The following is a 6,130-nucleotide window of genomic DNA, read 5'->3' as shown; positions in this document are numbered from 1 at the left end:
ATATATACACATATATACATATATGTATATATATACATATATATATGTATATATATGTATATATACATATATGTATATATACATATATATACATATATACATATATATATATATATACATATATATATATATGTATATATGTATATATATGTATATATACATATATGTATATGTATATATGTATATACATATACATATATACATATACATATCCATATATATGTATATATATATATATATATACCAAAGTTGATGCAATCGCCACTACATAAATTATGGTAGTTCAAAACACCGTATTTAACAAAAGAAAAAAACAGCGTAACTTACATAACTTTTTGTAGTATAATTTTTTGGTGTTCTCACTATTAACCAAAGTAGATTCTCAATTAAACGTAAGAATTTTGTAGATTAATCAGAGTAAATTTAACTAAAGTACATTCTCAACAAAATATTATTGTGTCTCATCATGTCTATTCTTTTGACTTCTAATATCAAGTAAAAAGCTAGTTAACCAAAGTACATTCTTGATTAATTCTTGTTAAAATTTTCACCTTTAATCAAAGTACATTCTCCATCATTGGCAAAAACGCATTCAATGACATGAAAGTTTTTAAATTGAATCAAAGTACATTCTCAATTAAAATTTAAAACCCTTGAACTTATATGATTGATATGTTATGTAGATTTAACACCATGCTAACTTGCTACAATGTAAAAATCACCACTTTTACTTAATTCAGATATAAAAGACATATTAAAATATAAATCCCAACAAAAGAAATTTTAGCCATTTTTTAAGCTTTAGTTTCCACCAACTAAAGCATATAGTTGTATTAATGATCGAGGTTGTACCCAATCAAATTAAACAGATAAATATAGTACTTAGGAGTTAACCTCATGTTGTCTCCCAATGACCATTGTTTCCAATCAAAGCAATCCAGATTCAAGCACAAAAAAAAAGAAATGGGTGGGGTTTGGCAGATTCAAGTACTGACAAAATGCTAACAATAGATTAAATGAAATGAAACAGTGATTAAAACATACTGACTTCCTTGATTTAAATACAATTCTACTTATCATAGGCAACCAAATTAACACCCCTACCTACTCTCAATATGCAATTAAGCAATACATCCATGAATTCATGATAACCCAACCCAAACATATGCACTTAATGTATAAATTAAGCATAAACAGAATAACCACATACATTCCACGAATTCAAGATAAAGGGAGGGCAAAAATTTTAGAACCAACAAAACCTCAAAGTTTCATTGCATTTTTCATCAAGGAGTCAAAACATAAAATTTAGTAAGCCATGGAAATGGAGCAATAAAACATAGATGAACGAAAATGACTCATGGAGAATAATCAAGAACACATGGACCTTTTTGGCTCTAACCCATGTTGTCCAGTTAGGGCCAAATTAACAGGTTTAGTTTTTAGTATTTCCAACCCTCATCACTAGGTTATGCAAATCCTATGGGTTTACATGGATCCACTACGTAATGATCCATATGCTCCTTTGCAACTATCAATGAAATGTTATTTCACAAGATATTATGTATTTTTTGAGAAGTAGAAGCCCTAACCAAAAGCAATACCAATGTTTCCTCCACTCTTGATAATTGACATTATCATGTTTTTATTTTATTTCTTTTTACGTTTAATTGTTATTTTATTTTTAGATTTCATTTGACATTTCAGGTTTTATTTAATAAAAGTGGAAAAGATAAATGTTGGGGATATATTTTGCAAATAATTGAAAATCACAAAGATTTTGAAAGATTATCAACAAATAATTTGAATATTGACTAATCAAAGATTATCAACAATATTAGTTATCCACAAAATTGGTTACTTCAATTACAAATTGTACCCTCTTAGGGGAAGACTATCGATATAATGTCGATAGGAAAGGTATACGAAGGTGTCGCCTTAGGGCCGACCACCTTAATAGATTCCTTTTGGGGGTCTATAGGAGATGTCGTCTTAAGGCCAACCACCTTGATAGATTCTCACAATAAATTTACAAAAATGCGAACCTAAAATCGATCCTCTAGGGGGAGAGGAGAGTTGGGAAGGACGACGCCTTGAGACCGAGTGCTTAGAAGAAGATAAAAGCTGGCAGCAAAATGTTCAAGAACACCAAAGGGAATTCTGGAGGGGAATCTTTGAAGAATTTCAATTAAAGTAAGAGATATTGTTGTTTCTTTATTATTTGTTATTTATTATTTTATCTTTTGATTAGATAATTAGAGAATATTTTATTATATTTACAAGATATTTGTACCTAACTTGCTTATAAATAAGAAGGTTACTCCCTTGGTCAAAGGATGGAGAATATTTTGACCTAAGTGAGTCATTAGCTAAGGTTAAAATACTTCACTCTTTTTTGACTTCGGTCAAGAGTTACTTCACACCTTTTTTACCGGAACACAAATCATAAGATTTGAAGAATATATCAAAGATATGGAATCTTTGAAGATTAAAAGATATATATATATATATATATATATATATATATATATATATATATATATATATATATATATATATATATATATATATATATATATATATATATCAAGGATTATATATTTCAATTATTCAAGTACAAAATCAAATTCAAATTTTAGGACAGTCCAATTATGAAAGTCAATAAATTGAGGGTCTGCCATAGGCCAAAAAGGACACACTTGGAGAGAAAGAAACTTGATATCTCTACACTTGAAGGTAGAAGGCATTCTAAAAGGCTGGAGGTATCGAATTTCAACATCAATATTATGTTCAGAATGTCTAGGAGTGGCTTACTCCCTCATTCACAAGGATTGAGTGTAACATATTCTTAATTCTCTATGAATTCTTCAATCAATATAATTCTTGTTTTAATTGTATAGAAAGATAGTTTGGAAACCCGAATTATGATCTTTAATTGCATGTTTTAGATAGATGCATATGTGGGAGTATAGGCTGATCCGAAAGATAGTTTGGGAAACTTGAGTAATATAAAACAACTATTGATTTCACATGCTAGACATATATGTTCACTAATGCAGATTTTGCTTTTTACCTCGCCTTATATGTCTCGGTTGGCCAGGAACCAAAGCATATAATGGCACGGTCGCATTTTTTCAATTCCAGGCAACTTATATGCCTCGGTTATTAATTGATCCGAGGCCATATAGGTTAATTAAGGCATAAAACTCCCGAGTCCCTATTCTCCTTCCCCGTGCTGCATTTCTCCTTTTTCTTTCTCTACAAGCTGTTGTGCGAAAACGAAGACGAGGATGCCTCCACCGTGCAAAAACGAAAACCACCACTAGCGAGTAGCAGCAAACTCAGGGGAAAGGCCGCAACCAGCACATTACCCCCACTAGAGATGCGAACGAAACCACAAAATGCAAACTCTGCGTGAGCCACCGTTGCAGGAAGAGAGACCAGCACTACTACTGTCGTGACGCCTCTACCAAGGAAGAAGAAAGGAGCAGCACGCCTCCCACTACCAGTAGCCAGCAACAGCACCACTGGTCACCACCGTTACAGCGAACGCACCGCGAAACCACACCACTGCGATGTCAGTAACCACACAGCCATCGGAGTTGTAGCTCGACGCAAATGGAGACACTCCCATGGAGGCGAAAGAACAACACATCCTCGCGTTGTAGGCACCACGACAAACCTGCAAAGAAAACCAGAGCAGAATCAAGCATCGCCGTGACGTGTTATTGTTCTAGACGCAAAGAGAAAACAACTCTGTGGCCTCGAGTCCAACTGCAACCGAGGCAAAAAATGACTCTATGGCCTTGGGTGATAACCGAGGCCAAAAGGCCCCCCCTTTTGGCCTCGCCCCAATATGTCTAAGTTCTAAAACGGAGGTAGAATTACGAAAATAACCAGGGCCAAAAGCCCTTACTGCACTAGTGATTTGTTATCAGTCATTCTTAAGCATTAGCATATTGACCATTAATGCAAGCGTAATAGTAAAAATTGCTAGACATTGAGTTTTTATTATTTTAGTTTAGGTTTATATGTGACGAAATCGAAACATTTTACAAACGATATGAGTGTGAGAGACAGAAATATAAATATATTGTTTAATGTCTTTACTTTGAATGGAATCGTGAAACCCAATCCCAAGAAAGTTTTTATCTTATATTTTTCTCAATCAAGCTATTTGTTTCCATTGTGTCAATTTATATTTATATTTTACATCTCAATTCTACATTTATTTTTCCTTTAAACCACAACTATTTTGGTATTCTCACTCTTTATAAGTAATAAATCAATTAATTTCAACAACATTGCTCCTTATGGAATACGATATCTGGACTTGTTCATTATATTACTTTTACGATTTCGTATACTTGCAAACACATAAATAAAGCAATACCAATGTTTGGTCTACCATCACAAGACATGCAATTGAATCCTCAAGTTTTGAAAACATTAACTCTACCTTTGACTTTTATGATGACAATGCAATAAAAGAGACAAAATAGGTTGTTGAATTTGTTTATTAATTTTATTTTAAATTTTTATATAATTGTAATATTTAAAGAAATATAATTTTCCAAACCAATTTCATTATGTTGATCTCTTTCTATATTTTAATATTTCAATGTATATGTGTAACAAAGTGACATCAAGAATAAGCTTTGACATAATGCCTTTAGTACTTAATTTTAACTTTTACTTTAAATAAAATGGAACAAATAAAATAACTTTGACAACTATTATAGTATAAAATTGAACACATTATATTAAAATGACACAATTCTCGCTAAAGCGCCTAAATAATTTCACTTAAATGAAAATTGAACGATATGAACTTTCTCAACTTACATAATTTTTCTTAAGCACACATTAGTATTTGTTTAGATATGAATGCTCGAAGCAAAATCACTAACCTTGTGTTTGGTTTGGATGAAGCATTTCAACAATGCTGAGAAATTGAAATGCATTGTATTTGAATTGTTTGCAATTAAATTTCCTTCTTTTTCTAAATAACTTGTTTGGATAAATAAATTAAAATACTTTACATTTCAATTTCTTGTTTGGATAAAATATATAAATTTCTTGTGAGATAAAATTTCATTTTAACAATATTTATTTTAGGCTTAATTATGTTTTGAGTTCTGACAAATTTGGAAACGGACATGACAACCTAAATGGATTGGGCCGACTCGATGACCCAGTTGGGTCTAGTTGGTTGGGAAACCCAAACGGGCTAGGCTGGGTCAGCCCGACGATCCAGACAAGCCTAATCAGCCTGACGACCCATACAGGCCAGTAATGCCTCATCAAGTTCGTCGACCCAACTCGACCGTACTTGTCTAGGTTGTTGTAAGATCCGCTAAATTTAATTAATTAAATAAATAAATAATTAATAAATGCAGGTAGTGTGAGCCTTTATGACATTTAAAGTTTATTGTTGTGATGTGGAAAAGTACTAGCTCAAATGGTTAAGAGTACTTGATTATGTGATAGCACTTGGGTTCAAATGCTATGTATGCCATTTATGTGTTGTTTAATTTATTATTATTTTAATAATGTGCTGGATCATGATGAGTGATAATATAATCTGATATTTATAAGAATTATCATGAAACATGAATTGGTTGAATGGTTATGCATTGATTTGACATTGGCATGGTTATAGGTTTGAACCTTGGTAAATCCACTCTTTTTGGCAAAATTTCTTTTGGCATGAATGTAAAAGGGTAAGGAAACCCTAGCAGCCAAGGGGTTGGAAAACCACCATGGAATGGCCATTGAATGACAATTAAACTTAATTTTAATGGTAATTTCGTTTTGAGTCATTAACCCACCATTAAGGCTTAGTAATTAACCAATTAAGAGGAAAAGGAGAGAGGGTAAAGACTGTCATTGTTGCATAGTAAGAGGAGAACGAATTCAGCTAGTGCATTGTGAGAATTGAGAGTAATTGGGAGCTTAATTGAAGGGAAGTGCTATACATCATAGTGATCAAGGGAGAAGGCAAGGACTTTAAAATTTTTGCAAGGAAACCAGGTTAGAGGTGTTGTCATTACGTTTAATTATTGCATGAATTGTGGTATGCATATATGATGATCCTATGCCATTTGTTTTCTCTGGATTCTGTGCATTT

This window comes from Vigna unguiculata, chromosome 11, assembly GCF_037176805.1.
Source record: "Vigna unguiculata cultivar grain cowpea cultivar isolate G323 ecotype 2 chromosome 11, ASM3717680v1, whole genome shotgun sequence".
NCBI lineage: Eukaryota > Viridiplantae > Streptophyta > Magnoliopsida > Fabales > Fabaceae > Vigna > Vigna unguiculata.
Note: the sequence above shows the minus strand (reverse complement) of the source record.